This window comes from Sciurus carolinensis, chromosome 4 (genome assembly GCF_902686445.1).
Source record: "Sciurus carolinensis chromosome 4, mSciCar1.2, whole genome shotgun sequence".
Taxonomy (NCBI): Eukaryota; Metazoa; Chordata; class Mammalia; order Rodentia; family Sciuridae; genus Sciurus; species Sciurus carolinensis.
In genome coordinates this window covers 57,203,372-57,228,038 of record NC_062216.1, presented here as the reverse complement: position 1 = coordinate 57,228,038, position 24,667 = coordinate 57,203,372, and the positions used below count along the sequence as shown (strand labels likewise).

Below are 24,667 nucleotides of genomic sequence, written 5' to 3'. Positions count from 1 at the left end.
CAAGACATGATTTGTCATTAAATATTGCATTTGACTTGGGGACCAATGTATATTAAAATGTAAATTGAAACTTAACTACTGTAATAGCATCAAAAGTTAGGAGGGGGAACCTGCCTTCAGGTCCTTACTTGAAAATTTTTTTCTTTGCTTACATGGGAAAAACATCCACTTTAAAAAAGCATAATTTTTATGTTTTATTAGCATAAAAGAGAATATTTCTAGCTGTTATTTGTAAGCACTCCCAGAAAATGGCACACTGTAATGTGCACAGTTTTTACTCCCGATAAATGAAAAGCTGATTTGAAAATAATTGTCACTGTTTCTTCATATAAAGATTGTTTTTTGAAATTCTAGAGATATCTTAATATGCTAAATAAGGATTTTGATAGATGAATGTAGCTTATGAATCTGGTGACAATCATCTTTAGGGGACTTTTAAAGATTAGTCTCATTTTTATATTACTCATTAAATTATTCTAGTTCAACATTAGAGCTCCTTATGCTTCCTATATTTAACCAATGATCCATTAAGAATTTAACAATTTGAAAATTGAAGTGGGCAAAACCTCCATGGCAACTGGTACATTCAGCTGAAGGATGTGTTGACATGAGCATCTTGACATGATCATGTTTGTGAATCTATGAAAAAACCAGGAAGCTTCCTGGATGGTGTCCCTTAGAAATCATTTGATTTTAAAGAGAAGCTGTACAAACAAAATTATTTATTTATATGACTCATTTATTCATTGAAATGGACCCTCCTAGGGTACTAGTTAAATACAGAGTCCTGATTTCCACCCCAGACCTTTTGGATCAGACTCTGGAGGAAGGGCCAAGAAAGCTATGTTAGTATTAAGTTAACCAGGTGATTCTCTGATCAACTGTCTCTGAGATGTCTTACCTAGGAACTGTTTTCTCAAACTATAACATGCAAGTCAACTGGGTTTCTAAAAACCTACTGATGAGTCAGTTAAAATAACTCAGTAAGTCTACTCTAAGGTCAGCAATTTTCGTATTTCTAATGAACTCTTTGGATGTAGATGCTGCTGGTTGGTCCATACACCATACTTTGAGTAATGACACCCCAGAATACTTCTAAGAAGCACTCTTTGGGAAATGTTAATTTATTCCATTTATTATATTACACGTTTGTCATTTGACATGTTCCAAAAGTTTAGGTGGCAGACATGGAACCTGATCTGTCCTTGCACCACACTGCCCTTGAATGCTCTTGCTACTGAGCCATGTGGTTTTTTTTTTTTTCTTTTTCTGTTAAATGGGAGCTTGAGAACCATAGAATAAAAGTTCATATGCATTTGAGTGTTTCTTTTTTTTTAAAGGAAGGCATTGATTGCTTTCATTTCTTAGTCCATTTAAGAGTCAATTGCATTCTTCCTCATGGTCAAGTTCTAATGTGTGTATACACACACTTTGTTTTAGTGCCTGTCATTTTATTTTTTTTCCCCCTTAATTATTCCACCCTATATCATAAAGAGGTTGTCTTTCCATCCAACTGACTGGGGCTGGGAAAAGTTGAGGCCTGGTTTTAAAAATGATTTTATAAAGGTAAAAATAAATAAATAATACCAACCCACATTTCGCCCCACAAAGCTGGCAGAAATCTGTCTCTAGGGAACGACTCCTACAGGCCCACTCTCATTTGTCTGGTTGGGCTGAGCTGGAGGTAGACAGGCATGCTATGGCATCTGCTACTTCTGCTGCTGGGTGGTTGTCAAAACCAGGAATTTTCAGTTATTCTTAGTTGTTTATTTTCATGGATGAACATTTGGCGGCTTAGACCTTTCTTTTATTCCCTTTTTTTCTTTTGCTCTCTCTTCTTCATCTGCTTATAAAATGTTCTGTGTGCATCTGTGTAATGTCCAATCCTTGGACATTACAACCCTCCTTGACACTGGGCTTTTTTTTTTTAAACCCTTACTATCAGAGTTGGGACTGAAAAGGAGGCTTTGTGTCTTACAGTCAAGCCAGTTATAGCAAGTTGGCCACTTGCAAGAAAACACAGCAGGAAACCACTACTTTGTTGATTTAAAAAAAAAAAACTATAAAATTTGATACATGCTGAATATAATTTAAATATGCTTATTTGAGATTCTCCTAAAATATCCATATAGTTGTGCCAAGAATGAATGAAGAAATTAAAAGAAAGTCTCATTTAAAAGCTATAAAACTCCCTACTTTTACAGGCCCATAGTAAAAACAGGATTATTTTCATTTGCATTTTTTGGGGGTAGAATCTTTGAAAATGAAGAAAGAAAGGCATCTAATGGAGCTTTGTTTTTAGATCTCAGCTTCATGACTTTGGTAACCAATTTCATCTGCTAAGAACTGCCAGCGATTCCCTCCTCTGTCCTGAAAAACTAAATATAAAAATAAATAAATATAGGTACATCTGTCTGGCCTTTAGATTCAGCCTTAACCTACACCTTCAGTTTCCTCTCCCATGACATCTTTACAAGTGTGCTGTGTTCCACCTGAGTGATACAGCAGAATTGCTTAGATTCTGGAATGTGGGACTTCCTTTGCCCTTCCTTGCTTTACCAAATTTTCTCCTGCCTGGAGCATGTTCACAACCCTATCTCTCACTCATTTCTTTCTCCCTAACTCCTATATCCAATGCCCTTCTGACCTGCTACTTCTTCAGAAAACACAGGTGAACAAGTACTCTCTTCACCCTGTTGATCTCAAGCAACCTCACATAGCAACTAAGCCATTGAAAATGTTACTCTCCAGCATTGCTGGGTTCAAAATCCCATAAGTTGTAAGTGTCCCATCTGAGTTCTCCTAGCATTTATTTAGTACTTCTCCCATGATGCTTAATAATCATAGTTATTTCAAAGTTATTTATGGATTTGTTTCTCTCATTAGATTATAAACTGCTTTAAGATTCAACCCATTATTCCCCTCATTTTCTTGACTTCTAATGCAGAGCCTTACATATTGTCTCTGTATTATAGAGGTATGTTTGGTTGGAAAGCAATCCCACCTGTGCAGATTATGACTCCATGAAAAGGTACTTGTTAGTTGTACATCATGTTTATGCAAGGGTGCTAGCATACCATCTGGCTTCTTAGCAAATCCATAGCTTCTGTGGACATTTGGAATCATCTTTATCCTCCTTAGTTTGTGCACTACTCCTAATAATCAGTACTGTAGTGAAGATGAGATCAAAAAGGAAAATGAAAGTAACAAAACTTTAGAAAAGGTTGATGGTGATGTGCAGCTCTAAGAGAGCTATAGGCTGCAAACTCTACCTTTGTTGCTCTGTTCATGTCTGTTCAGAACCTGGAATGTATTCCTATGTTGTAGAAAATATTATTAAAACCTGTCATCAGCACATGCTGTAAATCACACAGAAGCCTGAAACCCTGCTTTCCCTTCCCATGCAAGAAGTCAAGAGATGATGTTATGCTGCTCTGCCAAAGGTCAGTCCTTTCCCGTAGACTCAAGTTAATTTATGGGAATATTATTGAAAGATATGAGACTCCTGGCCTCTCAGTAGTGTTGTACATTGCTTAAGAGTATCTAGTCAAAGAAGGGAATGAGTACTGAAACATAGTCCTCAATCTGCTAGCCTAGTTACATACCCTGGAATGTGGTTCATCTGCCTGAATGAAAGGGCTATGTCTTCCTGGCAAATAGGTGCTGTTTTCTAGCCAAGGTATATGCTCATTGGTGTCCAGTTTACACATGGATGCCAAATCCGCTTGAGGCAGCAGAACTGGGTAAATAATTTGCGGGTCCCAATGCAAAATGAAAATATGAGGTCCCTTCTTATAAAGTAAGAGTTTTGAGCTATCAACAACAAGGTATTGAATTAAGCATGGGGCCCCATGAAACTGCATGAGACACCTACCTATGAAGTTGGCTCTGAGAAATCACTTCATACATGTAATAGTTACATTAAAAGGAAATAATTGACCTAAAAAACCTGGGAGCACATTCAGAGTTTCTCATGCAAATCCAGGGACAGAATTATTCTGTGTTGCTCCAAACTCAGAGGCAGTATGGTAGAAGCTAAGTATTAAGGTGGCCTATTTTGGGTAGAACTCACAAATTAGACATGCCCAATGATGGAGCGTTCTTCCTGTGGCTGCCTATACATAGGCAAGCAAGGGGGTCTGCCTGGCAGTGGATATTGGATAAGAAATCACTGCATTAGGTGTAAGTGAGGTGTGTAAGTGAGATATGGACTAATAGGATTTTTTTTTAAATTTTGACATAACATCAGACTTTTGGAGAAGTTAGAATATAAAGAATTCCCTTAAGCCCTTCTGATGTTAACATTTTACCATATTGCTTTAGCATAATCATTCTTTTTGTGTTTATTGACACAGTCATGCCCCACTTAATGATAGAATGTTTTCTGAAAAGTACATCATTAGGCAATTTCAACATTGTGCAGACATCTTAGTCCACATGGTAGCAGTCAGTCACTCAGTATGGCCTCTTGGTGCAATTACAGGACATGGTAAACTTGAGATATATGAGACTGCTGCTGTCCTGAGGTGGCATGCTGTTCTATATTAAACTTTAATGAGTAGGAGTATGTAATAATGGTAGTATGGTAGATACATAACTCAAAAAGTACATAGTCACTTGTTATTATCAATTGTTATGTAATATATGTAATCAAATGCACTATTCATTCACATGGCTGGCAGAGCAGTAGGGTTGTCTATGTCAACATCATCACAAACACCTGATGAAGGCTTTGAGCTATGAGGTTACAAGAGCTATGACATCACTAGACAATAGGAATTTTTACAACTCCTTTAATTATATGGAATGTGTACAAATTCCATTGTTGATATGAACTTGTGCAGCACATGGCTGTGTATTTATATGCAAACAATTATGTTGGGACTTTTTTCTTAACTGACTAAGTTGTAGACATGATGTTCCCCTCCCCAAAAAACTATATTGGGTATGTTTTTTTTTTTAAACCAGGTACATTTTTCAACATAACTAATATAATTATCAAGAAATTAACATTGATACAATTCTATTACATAATGTAAGGGCCTTATTCATGCTTTGCCAGTTGTCCAGAAAAGTCTTTTATTTATTTTTTCTTGTATAGAGATTATATATTATGTATGTTGCAAATAGTGTATCAGAAATAAACAAATAGCAACAGCTTTTATGGCAGTCATATAATATACATGTATATATATATGTTATATCAGATCATATACATTAGCTTTACACACATATTTAAGGACATTATATGCATTGTATTATATACATATATATAATGTATATATACATATTACATTTGTGTATAGCAGAGAGCAAAGGTCACATATAAAACACTGAAAAGTTAGTGAATATATAAAGGATATTAAAGGAATACAAATAATTTTAATAAATGAACATTATACAGAATGTCATAAATCTAAAATATAAAGAAAGTAAAATTTTCCTAGAAGCTAAAAATAATAAATTAGTCTAATTTATACTAAAATAGTGAAGGAAATATAAAATGTTTTAAACTACCTTACAATAAAATACCCACACACCAGATTCCTGAGGCCAATTCAGTGCATCGAGGCAACTTCATACTTGCAAATACATTTGTCAGAAAATAAGAAAGAATGAAAAATCAACTTAGTGTTCAATTCAAAGGCTCATAAAAAGAGAAACAAAATGATTTTTAATTTTTATTTTCTTTGTTTGTTTTAGATATACATGACAGTAGAGTATATTTTGACATAGGCAAAGGGGAATAAAAAGGAATAAAGAAGTTGGGATAGGAATAGGAAAGATAGTGGAATGAATTGGGCATAACTTTCCTTTGTTCATATATGAATACATGACCAGTGAAACTCCACATCATGTAGAACCACAAGAATAAGACTCCAATTATAATAAGTTATATTCCACATATGTATAATATGTCAGAAATGTCTTTTGATTACTAACAAAATCTTAGCTTATATGTTACATTCAGCTGTGATGTCTCCTTAACCTCCCTTAATCCAGATAATTCCTTACATTCTTCTTTTGTCTTTTGTGACATTGACTTTGAGGAGCAAAGGTCAGTTATTTGGTATAATGTCCCTCAATTTAAACATAAAAGAAACTGCAGCCATTACAAGGAACTTCCTCAGCCAAATCTGCGACAATTTCAACATCAAAATAAATGACAGGAAAGGATTGGAACCGATTAAATAAGAATTCACACTGATATTTGCAAAAAAAAAAAAAAAAGGAATGTATGGATGTAAATAAATAGAGGAGAGGGAGAGCTCTTCCTTATTGTAGGATAGAGATCTATCCTAGTATTGATTCAGACAAACAGCATTATGGAGGCTAAAACTAGCAGGTGGAAATTTCAGGAGTAGCAGGATTTTTACTTAATATCAAACTATCCATGAAATACTTCATAATTATGTACTAGTAAATTTGCAATTGAAAATACTGTCACATACCACTTTCATTGTGTAATCAGTCAATATCACTGGCAGCAGGACAAATCAGTAGTTTGTCTCTTGATGGGACAAAATGAGAAGACTACATCACTTTAATGTTATTGCATCTAAAAGTATGTAATCTGTGTTTAACCATGAGAATACTGTGGGCAAGCTACATTAAGGAACATTTTATGTAATGGTCATTCTTAACTACTTATTTTCAAAAAATGCTTTCTGCATTTGGGACACTGTTGTGGCATGCTGAGGATGTAAGATGCCAAAAATAGATACTGAACATCTTTCAGAAGTCCTCAGTATCCAAGAAGGATTGGATCTAGGACCCCCCACCATGAATATCAGAATCCATGGATGCTCAAATCTCTTACCTAAAATGCCAAAGTATTTCCATGTAACATGTGCATATCCTCCCGTATCCTTAAAGTCATCTCTAGATTGCTTATAACACTAATACTCATTGAGTAGCCCATATCCAAAATGCATCAGATTCAATTTTAGAGACTTTCAGATTTCAGAATATTTGCCTAGATATAACCAGTGGAGCATGCCTAATACAAGTATCTAAAATTAAAAAATGCTCTGAAATCCAAAAATTTTTGAGCATCTCATTTAGGAACATTTTTTATTTGGGATTAGGAATGCCCAATTTAAACAATGTAAATGGTGTTTAAATTGTCATTATACTGTATTGGTTAGCAAATAATGACAAGAAAAAACCTGTATATGGTGCAGAAAAATTTTTTTAAAAATATATTCAGTCTGAACTGGGTTGACTCATAGAGCCTACAGATATTGGGTGGTGAATGTATTCCCCCTTTAGGTCAGTAAAAATAAACGTGAATTGCGTATGAAGTAGAAAGCAACATTTGAATGAATTTTGAAGATGCAACTTGAAATTCAAAGTTGCTTTGTGCGTGCCACATCTTTTTAGATTCCACCCACAGATGGCCTGGGGATATGAATTTTTTTCCTCTGCCAGTAAGAACTCCTTAGTAGGAAGCATGAGAAGCACTGAACTTTAAGAAACTATGAAAGGTTGGGAATGTAGCTCAGTGGCTGAGTGCTTGCCTGTCATGTGTGAGACCCTCGGTTGAATTCCCAGCAACAAAAAATAAGAATAAATATTAAAAAAAAAAAAACAACAACTGTGATCTATGAACAGAGTAGAATGATTTGTACAAAATTCATATGAACTATGCTATTTTTGCTTAACGTGTATATTTGAGAAAATCAAAGATGAGGACAACTGAGGCAGAAGTATATTCGTTTATAACATATTTTGCTGTGAATGTTAAAAGGAAATTTCCCCAAATAATATTCCTTCATTATATTTATTGCCAACTATTATTTTACCAAGAAAAATTTGCAGAAATAGAGCCACTACCTCTGTAGGAAATCACAGCTTACTTAAATCTGCTATTCTTGTGGTTGAATTTTACTTTAATGTTCCTGGAAACTGGTCATTTCTATTATTTAAAAAAAAAAAAAACTTCAGTAAAAGTTTCTCCAGAAAGATAATGTAGATTTTAATTCAATTCTGATTTTTTCTATTAAGTAAAGTTTCTGACAGATAATAACAACAACTGATAAACAACAAAATCCAGAGACTTACCTTTGTTATCTTCAAGGACTCTGGTTTTCTTAGGTTAGAGTCACATTCTTCTATTATAGGAATAATCTGCTGATCTTAGAGGCCCGATATATACTTCCTGAGTTAATATCTGAAGTAATGTCTGGGGAAGAAGGAGGATTGGCAATTTTTAAAATGTGCAATTCAGGTTAAAAAGGACCTTGTGTGAGAGCACAGGTTTCCTACCTGACCAAGGTGGGAAAATGAACTGCACGTACAGGTTGGGTATGCCCTTCTGAAATGCCTGGAACCAGGAGGGTTTCAGAGGTCTAGATTTTTTTGGATTATTTACATAGACTTCACTCATTGAGCATCCCTAATCTGAGCATCTAAAATTCACAGTGCTCCAATCTTTGAATCTTCTGGAGCACCAGGCATTGGGATTAGAGATGCCTGGTTCTGGCTTATAGCAAATGAAATGCAAAGTGGTAGGAGATAGTGCTACCAGATAGCAGTAGGCAATTCAGATTATGGAGATATTTGGTTTCTCTGCTAAGAGTTGAGGTTTATCCAGGATGTTATTTGGGGCTACTATAGTGTATTTCAGGTCAGTGGTGGTATCATGTTTCCAAAATTCCCCAACCCTCCCATTCATTGTGGCCAGGGGGATTTAAGGAAAACAAGATCAAGGCAAGGGAGTTTTATACCAACCTGTGTTGCTGATGGGGCCTGCACTTTTGCAGGGATAGGTAACTTAGAAGTTCCAGGAAGGTAAAATTAATAAACAGTTTGCAACTGCTTAATTGTGGAGCTAAGGGTATGAAAGAGGAGTTTTAGAGCTCCTTTAGTTTTTCTAGGTTTCTGATTTAAGTGACTGAATTGATAATGATTTTACTAAGTGAGATTATGAACACAAGAAACTTGTTTGTAAAACAAGATACTGACTTCAGTTTTTGATCATAATGTGTTGAAAATATCCATGGTCCATGTGATATTCAATGGACTGTTTTCATCATGCAGTTGTATTTATGAACTTGGAGCTCAGGCATATAAAATCAGTATAGAAAAATTGAGAATCATGGGCAAATAAGTCATAGGATAGGTTCCTAACAGGAAGATAGGAGGAGTAAATTTTATCAGAAATATTTTTATAAGGTATTTTTCATACTGTATCTTCTCTGCCCTACTCCCCAGCTCTCAATCTGCTGGTGAAGAAGGAAAGAACAGCAGGTCAAGAGTGAAATTCTGTAATTGGTTAAGGAGTGAAGAGAGGAGGACCCAGGAAGGAGATGGACCAAAAGAAAAGTGGAAGAGGCACTAGGAGACCCAAAAGGTTCTTCTGTTATAAAGAAATAAACAGTACTGAAAATTACAGTAAGAGCTGAAAAATATCCATTGGTTTTGACCACATGAAGGCCTCCATGGACCTGGAGAAACAGTGTAATGAGAGAGGTGACATTCGATTCCAGAGGAGGAAGTGGAAAGACTGGAAAAATCTTTCCAAAAGTTAAATTCAACTGAAAAGAGAGGAGCTGGAACAATAGTTGTAGGTAAGCATGTCAGGACTACATGGCAGTTGGATGCAAGCCTGAAGATTAGGGGGTCTCATATTTTAAATCTTTGTAGAGAAAGACTAGGAGTGACGAAAGAGGGAAGAAAAGTCAAAGGACCTGGATTTGAGTTCTGGGCTCAAGTAAATTGCTTTGCACTGTAACATAGCAATTCCTGCAAACTGCTCTCAGAGCACTGCGTGGCAGCTCTCTTTTTAAAAGTAAGATTACTAGGACTCGAGACCTTTGGAATTACAAAATCTGGGAGCAGGGTCCAGGAATACTTTGTGACTTTTCTGCCTTCCAATTTTCCTTCTTCTTACTGACTACAATTAAGGTACCTATGCATGTTCCTTCTCTTCCCACTGCTAAATATTGCCACGATGTAGGTCTTTATCTTGGAGCTTCTTCTATCCTTAATCCACAGACTCTCCATGGCTTCACTACTGTGCAAGTGACAAGCACTCTCAGACTTAACTTTTCACCTCATCTTCCACCTTCTTTACCTACTGCCTGGGTGACGTGTACTTTAACATGTCCCAAAGAGAACTCATGGGTGAAAACTCCACCAATACTGTTGGAAAATTATGTTGATTCCCCAGTTTTTCCTGTTTCAGTAGTGGTCTGAGAAGGAACCATTATGAGACTGCAGGTCATTCTCGACTTCTCTCTTGCTTCAGCCACAAACCACTGAGCTACAAGTCTGGCCAGATCTTCTTTCAAAATAAATACTGGCTCTCACCTCTCCACCTAGTACATGCAATCACTATTTCTCAATCGTGAGAGCACCCTCCCTGCCTCTGCTCTTGGGGCCTTCGAATTCATTCTCGACCCAGCAGCCAGAATGATTATGTTGTTAAAAATGCAAATCAGATTGTGCCCTTTACATAGCTCAACTTCTCCTAATGGCTTTGTAAAGTCCTTGCTACTGGCTCCACACAAATTCACCAGCCTCCCCATTACTTTCCTCTAACCCAGAATGCTTCCGACTGCTATTGTAGCCCCAGAGACTTCTGTTCTTCCTCAGACTCCTATGACTGTTCCTGTTTCATGGCCTTTTGTATTCTCTTTTCCTGGAAAGCATCCCCCATATCAAATGATTGGCTCTTTCTTCCTGGCTCTAATTCCTTCGCATTGTTGGGTCTCCTTGTGAGATTTCTTATAAAATAGGAATTTGGATGGAAAAAAAGTGAATAGCTTCAGGCCCAAGGAATCTTTTGGATCCTGTTCTGGTTAGGTTGATTGAAAGTAAAGGAAGGTGCAATTTCCTTTATCCCAGTCAGTTTTGGTGGCTGGAGGCAGGAGGTGCCACTTGGTGGCACATTCCAATGCTTATGTTCTCATGATGGTAGCTGCATCTTGTCCTGATTGACCTTCCTGGTCTCAGGGAGACCTGGAGTGAGAGAAAAATCAAACAACTAACAATGCAGTTAAAATATATTTTTTCTTGCCTCTGGGCTGGCTTTTTCTTCTCTTTTCTTTTCTTTTTTTTTTTTTTTTTGTCTCTTTCCTCCCCCTTTTCCCCCTTCCATCCCTTTGCAGTAACAGTACTGAATTATAATGAGGTGGTGAGCATTGAAAGCTCAAGGTTATTTTTAGGTCATTTCTTTTTAAACTCATTGCTAGTTCACAGCCCTCTAATTTCCTATGGAGGGCTGGGAGGTCACTCAGGAAAATCAGGGATGAATCTTCACGTCTCTGCTGTTCTGCTGTTCTTAAAAGTTGGTTCCATCGACCGTGGGTTTTGCTTTGCACTAGAGTATTCGTCAGGATGCTGAGCTGCAATCCAACTGCTTGTAGAAGATGTGAGAATAAAGCAACATCGAGACAGGGAACCCTGACAGTAGAAAGATGAACAGCATAACTTTTCCATATACTGCTTGGGAACTGAGCAGCCCGGTGCAGTTAATGGTTCCTGGCACTGTACTTTTTGTCTTTTTTTTTCCCACTTCAAAACCACTTTGATTCAGTGTCTATTTCCACCTTCACCCAAGACTCAATTTTTCCATTAGCACTGCAAGAGCAGTGTAGTACTCTCAAACATATGGAACGTGGAATTTATGGATATTTTATCCCCATAGCATTCCTTAAAATGTGATGTACGGATATAAAATGTATTTTTGCTATGTTTAGTGGCTTAAAAACAAGGGATCAGGGAACTGCTGTATTTTTACCTAATGAGTTTTGAAGATTGTTGAGATTCGCTATTGGAGATTGTCGAAGATTGTTAAGATCTGCTCTTTGAGTCAAACTTCACCTGTCCTTTATGTATTGACCCAGTCAAATCAATACAGTCAATAGGTGGAAAGCGCCTTTTTAGGGAACTTGGTGGCAAAGCAAACAGAATCCCTCTGCAGGCATGATCTCCTTATACAGTAGTCTCCCCCTGTAGTCCTTCATACAGTAGTCTCCATCTGTAGTCACTTGCTGAGGGAAGTGGCACCCAGTGGCTTCTTAGGCACAGGTGGTTATGTGGTAAACCACGTTTACTTGACTGTCTTGTCCACTGGATCAAGAATGGACACCTGGGCAGGCTAGGTGCATGAACTGACTCTTAGGAGAGATCTCTCCAGGATTAAAGTGATCTGGTACTTGTCACTTCTTCCTTGTCTGAGGATGACCTGACCCAGAAAGAAAAATCAACAGTTGGTAGTGAAAACAGAAGGTGAAAGGCACACAAAAAATAAGTGGATAGCAATAATGAAATGCCAGGCATGGATAAGTTGGAGTCATTAAGATAGAAGAGTGAGAGGGGATGGAGGTGCAAAAATAACAGAGTGTATATGCTAAGAGGGTTGTGAAATAACCCAGGTATTAGAATTGCACCAGATCTCTCTATCCCCTTGTTAGACTGTGTTATAGTCTCTTTAAGACGTAGTCATATTGTGACTCTGATTCTTTGATCAAATTCAGGTCTTGTGATCTTTCTTGTTTTCCTATCAGTCCTAGACTGGTAATTAAGATTTTTGTCTTCCTGATTTTCAGTACACTCTCAACTTCTTGATGGAATCTGAATGAATCCTTTTTGTTGTTGTTGTTATCCTTTTAAACAAAAGAGGTCAAACACAATGGAATTTATTGTGTGGGGAGCAGCTCAATTGAGAACAGGTTAAATTCATTCTCCAAAGCACTTTTGGAAAGCTGCAGCTGTCTCTGCCCTCCATAATGCATCCCTGCTGCTGGTAAAACCAGAACTACTCCCTTGGCATCACCACCACTGACTAACAAACTGTGCTTCTTGTGAACAGGGCAATGACACACAGTGCTAGTTATCAAATGTGTTATTGATAACAGTAATTTACCAACAGAGGGATTGCAGAGCACAGCGGACCTCACAAAGCCCTAAAGTCATTTTATGGTCCTGGAAACAGCCTTCAGGAGCTTCTGCATGACAGGATCCCTTGCATCAGCCAAATGCCTTGCTGTCCCAGTAAGCAGAGTCAGCTCGTTGCCTGGCACCCTGAGGGAAGGAGCCTGGAGAGACCCATAGTGATTCACCTATGGCCCAAGGGGTCCCTCCTTCACTATTGCTGCAGCGTTTACTCAGTTAAGAGTTATAATTGCAATATTCAGGAATTTTAGAAAAGAGAAGGTGTCACCTCTGTGTTCCTGGAATTTAGGAATATCCTTGTGGAATTTTCTTTTCATGTCAGCTGCCTCTCAAGGAGATGTGGTTGAAATCAGAACTGGAAGATCCAAGGTAAAAATACATAATGAAAGTTAGGAGCAGCCTGATATTGATTTGGATCTAGTACTCAAGAAACATGCAAAAATCTATAGATTTCAAGCAGAGGGCTTTTTGCCAGACTGGCAAGAGAAACATATAATGTGTCAAATACAGAACACCATCATAAGGAGTGAGGAGTGAGGAAGCCTTTGACATGCTTCTCCAGGGAACAGGAGCCAGTAGCTAACTTCTCAGGCCATAACTGTTTAGGGCTGGAGGAGTGAGGCAGAACCAGATGAAGGTACTGGGCCTTGACTTCCATTTTGCTGGTGGACATCTGTTATGCATTTGAACCAGCCCTTTTATTACAACGAATGATCTGTACTTGGCTAAGTTACAAATTCTTTTTTATGTATGACAAACGTGGCTTGTTGTTCCTTCAGAAAAATATGGTGGGAAAGATGCAAAGCTGGTTTCAATATCTGTGTAGTTGGACAACTAATGGAACATGGTACCATCCTCCCGCTGTCTTAACAAATGGCTATGACTATAACTATTAAAAAAAAATGTCTATGATTTTTCACTGGCTGATTTGGTTTGAATGAGTAAATTATTTTTATTTCATTGCATTAACTGCCAGAACATTGAATGAGCCGATAACTCCCTGGTGTTGCCGAGCTGCGAAGAACTATTATTCGGAATTGAATTTTTATTGATTTTCTTGTGCTACAATGACTTTTCTAACATAGTAGCATGAAAGGAAAATGAGAAAAAGGCCAAATAGGGCATGGGGTGAGGAAGGGGAGCCTGCTGCTTCCCATGGCCCAGCCTCAGGTGCCCTACATATTGGCGGAGCTTGCTGACTCTGGATGATGCTGTTGTTGATTGTGATGTGCAGGTTAGCCACGTACCTGGCGTCAACTCCTCTTCTTTCTCTACTGCTGCCTTTGCTCCTCGTCACCTGGGGCCTTGTTGGCATTCTGCTGCAGAACTAAGCAGGGTGACAGGGTGAAGAAGGAGCAGAAGTAAACAGCATAGTGCACCAAATTGTTCTTCACCCGTGATTGTACACCGCATTTGCACGCGTGCGCACACACACACACACATCCTACAGAGTGTGTAAAAATGCTCGTTAATGAGTGTTATTTTAACATCATTATAGTGTCTATTGCATTTCTACATCCATGTTTTTCTCTTCCTAGCCATCTTAACTGTCAGAGACCATTTGATATTAGTCCATAATAATCATTCATATGAGTTGGAGTGGGAATTCATATCTCCTCAATTACTCATTCAAGGAGTACTTATCAAGTGATTAGTAATATCTGTCCAGTTACCACAGGTATGGCAACAACCAAACAGATGAAAGGTTTTGCCCTCATGTCCCAGGACTAAAATATAGAGAAGAATGTTTCAGAATTCGCAATTCTGAAGGATATGTTTGTTTTTGCTTCCTTCTTTGATAGAACTGATAGATGTAAAACTTGATACAACAAAGTGAAACAAAATATACTTCTCCCCCGACTTTAGATACAGTTTGGTGTGGTTCGCAGGTTCTTGACCACTCATATGGAAGAGGGATTATTGTTTTGGGATTTGATTTTTTGTGATTATAAAAGTAATCCATGTTGATAATAGAAATTTTGAGAGAGACAGAAACAAAGTTGATAATTAAGATATCCATAATTGTCCCTCAGCAAAACGTTGAAATGTTGAATACTTTCTTTTCAGGGTTTTTCCTATTACACATATAGTAATCTGAAATCATTTGCAATTTGCAGATGAGAGAATTTTCTATTTTTAAACCATATTTAAAAATACTCAAGTTTTATGCATCTGTAGGCAATTTGGTTCATTTCCTTTATGTAGACTAATGTGACAGTTATTGTTTTACTTCTTCCCATAGACCATGTGTCCATGATTCTGAGTGAGATCAGAGGGTGGAAACATATTTATGCTCCACCCTCTCAATATTTATGAATAGAAGACAAGTCTAATATAGGAGTGTCCTTATGTGATGTAGCTTACAGAAAGAGAGGTGAGCAGGCAAGCATTTTGCAGACTTAGAAGAAAGAAAGAAGAGAGCGTTTTTGGAAAGAAAAAATAGGAGTAGGGGTTATGTTTTAAGCCAGTATAAATCTGAAACTAGAGATGAGAACAAGGGTATATTATATAGGTGTGTGAGTTGCTGTGCCTCAGCTTGGATAGTTCTCTGACAAACTTTCCTGCTATTGCTAGATTAAGTGCCACTGTGCTGTATCTGTAAGGAACTTCCTGCTTCTCTCTCATCACTCAGCCTTATTCCTCTAATTGTTTAACGTCTCTCTTGCTGTTTGAACATATACTCTGGGAGGGCTGAGAGGACCTATGTCTTGTTCAATAATGTATCTCTACTGTCTGGCAAGGTGTCTGGTTTGTGATCAAAAGTATGAATGAGTGAAGGAGACTTGCACATTCACTGAGTCCCCCAAAGGCACATTACAAGAAGGGCCGCTGCCAAAATAAGTATGTAATGCAGCTGTACCTATTTTATTTAAAAGTCAATGTACTGATAACAGGACAGTTACTACATTTAGAGAATGATTGTTACCTACCAATATATATGTGAACATATCTCTGTATTAGTTACACACACATTCATTTATATATATGATAGAAATCATTCATGCCCATATTAACATTTTATTGAATATTTATCTGCAATATAAGTAGTTTGAGCTCATCATTTTTAATGTCTGTGTAGTATTCCATTTTATGACTGCATCAAAAGATGTTAACCCATGCCTATATCATTAGATATTTAGATTGTAGCATTTATTCAGCAAATGATGATTTCAACAGTATCACCATGCAAACATTTTTCTGTATAGTACTCTAATCATTTTCTTAGAAAATTATAGAAGTGGAATTATTGAATCATATAAATGAACCCTGTTAAACAATAGTTTAATTGAGGTATCCACATACCATGTAATTCACTTATAGGATCCTTTTAAATAATAGACTTATTGAAATATTCATATACCATGAAATTCACTTAGTAAAGTACAGAATTCAGTCGTTTTTAGTACATGTGTCGAGTTTTACAATCATGGTCAGAGTCAGTTTTACAATATTTTCAAAACACTGAAAGAAAAGGATTCACTATCATCCTTCAACCTCATTTAATTTCAGCCTAATCAACCACAAATCAATTTCCTGGCTATTTGGAATCATGTATATTGGAAATTTCATATAAGTGGAAGAATAAAATACATAGTTGTTCTGAATGGTTTCTTTCACTCAATATTATTTTTTTAAGATTCATTCATAGTTTATTGACAAATAATATCCCATGGATGTTAAGGGGCATACATGTTATCCACTCATCAGATAATGGCCACACTGATGAACTTTTGTAGAAATTTTGGCACATTTATGAACTTCATATGTACCTGATGTCATCTAGTTCTCCTTGCTATTTCGATCCCTGGTGACTGTCATTAAAACAAACAAACTAGCCTGTTTGAAAGAAGAAAGATTCATTGACAATTTTAAAATTGACATTTCTTTAATAATTGGACTACAGGCCCTTTTAGATACTTGTAACCAGTTGTGTCTGGCTATTTTACTTTATGATATTTATGATTTTTATTTTGCTTCCTACAGATTTTTTATATAGTAAAACTGTTAAATTTCAGTCCAGCATTTTGGCTTATGATGTTTCTAGATAAAAAATAATTTTCAGTTTTGACAAAACAGTATTCACCAATCATTTCCTTAATGGTATTTTCTTCTTCCTAAGATCCAGTAGATATGTTATTTTATTATTGATGTGACTTTATGTAAAAATATTTCTTTTATAGGGTTTATTTTGGTATAAATAAGACATAGATCTAATTTTATTCTTTATCCAGAAAAGTAATTAGTCATCCTAATCCCTTTCCCCACTTAATTTTAGTCACTTTTATCAAACAGTAAATTATTCTTTTTATTTGAATGTCTCTGTAAAATGTTCCAGTTCATAATTAATTTGTGTCTGATTTATGGCAAAACCACTCCATTTTAATTATCACAGCTCTATAATAGAATTTAGTAATATATGTAACCTTTATTAAGCCTGTTACACAAGCAGTACTCTTAGAAGAACTTCAGTATATTAGTATTTAATTTTATAAAAGCTATGTGTAGTAGGAATTATTATCCTCATATTACTGATGAGGAAACTGAGGCAAAGGGAGATTAAAGATAATTCAAGAGTCAAGGTGCTAAGGGGATTGAAGGGAAGGGAGGGGTATGGGATTAGGAAAGACAATGGGATGCATCAGACGTAATTTCCCTATATTTGTATATGAATCCATGACCAGTGTAATTCCATATCATGTACAACCACAAGAATGGGAAGTTATATTCCATGTATGTATGATATGTCAATATACATTTTACTGTCATATATATCTAGAACAAACAAAAAGTAAAAAAATAATAAAATAAACCTCCCAAATTAAATATATTTGTATATTAAAGTCATATGCTTCACATTAAAACCAGGCTCAGGGGAAAAAAAAAAAAAGGGTCAAGGTGCTAATGAGTGGCATTCTCAGAATTCAAACAGATAAACGTGCTCAGTGTCCACCCTTTTTCCCTGTATGGACAGTTGTTCCTGGGGTCTGGAATATCTGATCTAGCAGTTTAAGTCCAAATCACTAGTTATTATTCATGTTTGTGATGTATTTTACATTTCTCCTTCCAGATTTGTTGAATTTTTATTAGTTACATGAGTTTTTATTAATTTTATTTTTAAAGCATTTATATTTAAAACTTTTAAATGGTTTTATTGCCCACTGCCAAGTTTTTTAAAACTTCGGCTTCCAAATACTCAGTTTCTTACTTTGACTTGTTTTCTGTAGTTTATTGGAGAGGGTAATGTTTCCTTTCAGAAAGAGTATATAATTGATCATAATCTCTTGGCTCTGTGTTGTGACACTATATTTTTACTAGTTTACTCATGAATCACAACATATTTGGAAATAGAAAATTAACACCTATGCTTATTTTCTAAAACCAGAACAGAAACAACGAATTTGATATCAAAATCTGGTATATAGCGATACAGAGAAAAGTTCTAGACATAGCCTGCTTTTTACTGCATTTTAAGTTACTTTTTTCACTTATTTTCTGCAAAAACACTTGTAAAATTATTTCTTTCATAATTTTATTGCTTTATTAAAATTCAAAATATCACACAGGGATATACATTTATTTTTTTTCTTTTAAACACTATTTTTGCTTCATATCCAATGAGCCCTTCTGGAAACTCAAGTCCTTTTTCAGCTCAGAAAAGTTATTATCATTGTTAAATTGATTTTTGTTGATTTTTTTCCTCAGCTCGTTGTGCCCTTTTAAAAATCCCTATTATAAGTAATACTGAACTTCTCTATCTGCACATTATCTTTGTCATTTATTTCATCCTTTTTCTGGCAAGTTCATTAACACTTTATCACCTTCCTCTTGCCTCATTTATTCACTGTGTATTTATTAAGGACCTTCCCTGTATCAGATTTTGCAATAGACACTAAAAATAAAGAGATGAGCCTCTTAGAGGTAGAGCTCACCTCGATAGAACTGATGACATAAGAAGGAAAACAGATTCAGAAGAAGTCGTTATCAGAGCCACCCTAGAGGACATTGCTTAGACTGCATTGAGTCAGTCCTGACCCAGTGAGCTCCCATCTCTACACCTGCTGATCTGTGATTTCTGGAGCTGGGGCTGGGACTCCTCCCTTAAAGTTCTACTAAAAGGAAGCAGCAGGGGAGGCTGGACATGATGAAGAGGGAGACAGAACATGTGCTGTTCATTTTCTATCCCTGTCAGCATCATGTCAGCAGAGTTTCTTCATCCTAGAAGTGGCAGTTGCTTCTTGATTCCAGCTGGTTTTTATAAAACTGTCCCAGAGCCAGATTCACTGTGCTCCTCAGAGATGCCAGCAGCAGGCTTTGGGGTGCCGCCTCTTCAGAGGTCTGAATCTCCGCTCCTCAGGTCCTCTGCCCAAGTGCCTGAGCACCAGCGGGGCCCAGTGTCCTCCTCTTCAAGGGTGTTTGGATGCTCTTTAAGCTTCAGAGTGTAATATCCTTAGCCTTTTCTCTGTGTTCTCCCCACCCCAACTCCAGGATGGAATCTGCTTCCTGTTATTCTCCCTCTCCTGGTTGGTCCTCCAGTTCCTTGTACTTGTAGTATCTGCTAAAACAACTGGTATATGTTGTTTTTCTGGATGAATCCTGACTGACAGACCTGGCTTTTATTTCATCAGTTCTGTTTTCTGCAATACTATACACATATTTTACCTGTATGTTACATATGTTGTATATAAACAGAAATGTATGAATCCCTAACCGAAATATGTATGGGTCTCTGTATTTCTAATTCAGCAGTTATTTTTTTCCTTTGTATTGACAGTTTTTGATCTTAGATGTTATCCCTCTTATGATTCCCTGCCCTTGCATCTCAGTTGCTATTTCCTTTTGACTTGAAAGAAGTTGAATTAGAAATTATCCAAAAAGTGACTCCTGCTTCTTGTCTTCTTAGAGGAAGATATTTAATTTCAGTTTTATGATGTCTTCTTTTTTGTAGTATAATTCTTTTTATATAGCTAGGGATGTTTTCTCTACTATTAGAAATTACAGAGGCTTCTGTATGAGTCTTTCAAGCCCTGGAAGGAACATAGGTGATTGAAGTGTTTAGAATGCCTATTCAGAAACTAATTGGTTGGAGGACCTGTGGTGAAAATCAGAGTACAGCTGGAAGCATTTGCCAGTGTAAAAGCTGATTTCCACAAGTTTTAGTTTTGGTATAGTCAGTACCTAGCTGGAATTTGTCTCTATGTTGACCCTCCTTAGCATTCCCGTGTTGGTCCTCCTCAGGGATCAGTGACACCACACAAGGATCAGATAAGTGTAGGCAGAGACTGTTGAGTTTCTCACCTAATGTGATGGCTGGTGCCTGATCCGCTGCCCATTGTCACTTATGGGTTTAGCTGTCTATCATAGATTCAGACATACGTGACATCCCTCCTGTTCCCTGACCCTTCCTCATTGCCTTTAATATTTTTTTTTAATTTTTAATTTTTACAGAATGTATTTTGATTCATTGTACACAAATGGGGTACAACTTTTCATTTCTATGGTTGTACACACTGTAGATTCACACCATTCATGTAATCATACATCTATATAGGGTTATGATACTTGTCTCATTCCACTATCTTTCCTCCCTCCCCCCCACCTCATTTCGCTCTACGCAATCCAGTGCTCCTCCATTCTTCCCTTACCCGCTCCTCCCCCAACTCCGTGATGTATTAGCATCTACTTATCAGAGAAAACATTTGGCCTTTGGTTTTTGGGGGATTGGCTTATTTCGCTTAGCTTAATATTCTCCACCTCCATCCATTTACCTGCAAATGCCATAATTTATTCTTCTTTATGACTGAATAATATTTCATTGTGTATATATATATCACAGTTTCTTTATCCATTTATCTATTGAAGGGCATCTAGGTTGGTTCCAACAATCTAGCTATTGTGAACTGAGCTGCTATAAACATGATGTGGCTGTGTTACTGTAGTATGCTAATTTTAAGTCCTTTGAGTATAAACCGAGGAGTGGGAAAACTGGGTCAAAAGGTGGGTCCATTCCAAGTTTTCTAAGGAATCTCCATACTGCTTTCCAGAGTGGCTGCACCAATTTGCAACTCCACCACCAAGGTATGAGCGTGCCTTTTTCCCCACTTCCTCACCAACACCTATTATTGTTTGTGTTCTTGATAATCGCCATTCTAATTGGAGTGAGATGAAATCCTAGGGTAGTTTTGATTTGCATTTCTCTAATTACTAGAGATGATGAGCACTTTTTCATATATTTGTTGATCTCCTATATATCTTCTTCTGTGAAGTGTCTGCCCAGTTCCTTAGCCCATTTATTGATTGGGTTCTTCGTATTTTGGGTGTAAAGTTTTTTAAGTTCTTTATAAATTTTGTAGATTAGTGCGTGTGGAAAAGATTTTCTCCCACTCTGTAGGCTCTCTTTTCACATTATTGATTGTTTCCTTTGCTGAGAAAAAACTTTTTAGTTTGAATCCATCCGGTTTATTGATTCTTGTTTTCATTTCTTGCACTCTACGAGTCTTGTTAAGGAAGTCTGATCCTAAACCTACATGATGAAGATTTGGGCTTACTTTTTCTTCTATATGGTGCAGAGTTTCTGGTCTAATTCCTAGGTCCTTGATCCATTTTGAGTTGAGTTTTATGCAGGGTGAGAGATAGGGGTTTAATTTCATTTTACTGCATATGGATTTCCAGTTTTTCCAACACCATTTGTTGAAGAGGCTATCTTTTCTGTATTGTATGTTTTGGGCACCTTTGTCTAGTGTGAGATAACTGTTATTTTTGTGGGTTTGTCTCTTTGTATTCTATTCTGTCTGTTTTGGACATCTGGAAATCAATAAATGTAATTTATCACATCAATAGACTTAAAGTTAATAATCATATGATTATTTCAAAAAATGCAGAAAAGCACTTGATAAAATACAGCACCCCTTCATTCTCAAAACACTAGAAAAAATAGGAATAGTAGAAGCACACCTCAACATTATAAAGACAATCTATGCTAAGCCCATAGTGAACATCATTCTAAATGGAGAAAAACTGAAAACATTCCCTCTAAAACTAAAATAAGACAGGGATGCCCTCTTTCGCCACTTCTATTGAACATTGTTCTTGAAACACTAGTCAGAGCAATTAGACTAAAGAAATTAAAGAGATACGAATAGGAAAAGAAGAACTTGAACAATCACTATTTGTAGATGACATCATTCTATATTTAGAGAATCCAAAAACTCCACTAGAAAACTTCTAGAACTAATAAATGAATTCAGCAAAGTAGCAGGATATAAAATCAGCATGCATAAATCTAATTCATTTCTATTCATAAGTGATGAATGAATCCTCTGAAGGAGAAATTAGGAAAACTACCCTGTTTACAATAGCCTCAAAAAAAAAAAAATACTTGGGAATCAATCTAACAAAAGAGGTGAAAGACCTCTACGATGAAAACTAGAGAACACTAAAGAAAGAAATTAAAGAAACTCTTAGAAGATGGAAAGATCTGCCATATTCTTGGGTAGGCAGAATTAATATTGTCAAAATGGCCATACTACCAAAGGCATTATACAGATTCAATGCAATTCCAATTAAAATCCCAATGACATGCCTCATAGAAATAGAGAAAGCAGTCATGAAATTCATTTGGAAAACTAGAGACCCAGAAGAGACAAAGCAATCCTTAGCAAGAAGAGTGATGCAGGAGGTATCACAATACCAGACCTTCAACTACACTACAGAGCAATAGTAACAAAAAATGGCATGATATTGCCTTTAATCTTTAATCTTTTTATCTGCACATTGGAAAGTGAGCACGTGCTTCCTGTTGGGAATCTTTTCCAGTGAATCTGAGTGTCCCTGGGGTAGCATAGCAGGTTGGCTTGGTCCTTTTTTCAGTCTGATCCTTCCTGCATGAGATCTACTAGAAGCTCCTCTAAGTGCCTTGTGTATAAATACACCCTTTATAGGGGTATACCAGTGTCAGTGTAGGGGTTTCCCCTTTTTATATGCATATTTAATTATCTACCTAACTGACCTGGGAATGGGGAAGAAAAATGGCTCATTTTCTTTTCACACTAATTTTCTTTTCACCTGTCAGTGTAGTTAAGTGTGGAGAACACTGGAAACTAAGCGTTTATTACACTTTGTTTCCATTGAGCAAAGAAAGGAAATAGAATTAGAAGATGAATAGAATTTTCCCCTTCTAGCTTTGTATACTTCACCTGATCAATACAGATTACTTTTGAAGACCTCAATCATCATTTTAGCAGCACTGAGTGAGAATTCCTTTAGAAACACAGCAACCAAACAAAAGAAGAAAATAAAAGTCACACAAAACATGCCAGATGCACACACACACACACACACACACACACACACACCTCACAAAGCTTTCCATTAGCAAATGGATATCCTTTATGTTAGAATCAATCAATCTCACTCTGATAGGTTTGATATAGTTCTGATAAATGACCAGGTCCTATGGAGAAGAGATTTTTTACTCGAATATCCCTCATAGGACTGCAGAGGAGTACCTGCAGTTGAATCGTGCAGGAAGTGCAGGGTTTTATTTCTGAGGTTTACTCACAGTACCCTCATTCAGGTTTTGTTTTGAGTTGCACGAATTCTTCACACATGGAATCAGAAATCCTGGATCATAATGGGCTGTGGCAATTACCTACAGAATTTGGATACAAGTTGGTTGTCTAACTTAAGGGACAGCAGAGAAATGAGAGGATGGATCTCATCACCTGACTGCAATTTAAGTTGTTTTGAGTTCTTTTGCCATCAATATGCTCATGAAGTCCTCCGAATATATGGTCCTGCTACTGACTAAAGACATCAGTTGCCTCTGGGAGGAAAACCATAAAGAGTAAAACTCAGAGGAAACTGGATTCACGGATTGCTGTGCTTGTTATTCATTGAGTGTTTTTGACTTGCTAAAAGCGAGTTTAATGTATTTATACAATTTATAAAGATGTAACTGATTCTGGAGTTCTCCTTACAGGGAACATATTTCATGTTATTGTAAGCACTGAAGAAAATTAAATCAATAAATCCACAGCCCGTAATTTGAGATACTCAATTTGAAGAAAAATATATTGTCAGGGAGGGAGGGGGAAATATTTTAAATAGAGGAAGACTTGTAAACAACCTGTCTTGGCTCCACTGTCCTATGCATTCAGGTGACAGCAGGAATTACCTTTATACTGTAAGATGATGAGAGTGTTAGCATGACACCTTCCAGGAAGCAAAGGCCAACTCCCTACCTTTTTTAATGAAGCATATGCTGAAGGAGAGAGCAATGCAAATGAAGCTCTCCCTGGCTGAGCTGTCCCTGTGTGTTCTTTTCCTTTAGGAGGCTTTGCTGGTTGGCAGTCAGACTGGGTGTCAGGAAGCTTAGTGGATTTTTTTTTCTCTCCCTGGCATTGATGCTCTTTGTGACCACTGGCAAGCCAATTAACCTCTCCAAGCATCACCCTTCCGTGTGTAAAAGGTTAATAGTGCAGCTTGTTTGCAAAGTGCCTGAAGCCCTCCGTGAAGGGCACTACTCAAATACCCAGCATTACTATGTGACTGAAGGGTATTGTATTTTTTAATTATATGTTTGGTTGGATAGGTTATAGATTTTGTTGTGGCTGAATGTCGCCCCTTTTCCCTGGTTACAAATAAAACAACTAATAGGTAATCTCACTCTATTACCATCTTCCTGAGCCCCCTAGAGGTTTATGGGAATGACAGAGGTTATAGATTAATAACACATTCTTTAGTTAATAAAAAAAAAATCATGTGC

The 24,667-nt window shown here is 36.8% G+C and overlaps 1 protein-coding gene across 9 annotated transcripts in view; it reads left to right on the top strand.

The window, feature by feature from the left end:
* Positions 1 to 24,667, top strand: part of Unc5d (unc-5 netrin receptor D) — a 531,864-nt gene that overhangs the window by 322,639 nt on the left and 184,558 nt on the right. The window lies entirely within an intron of this gene.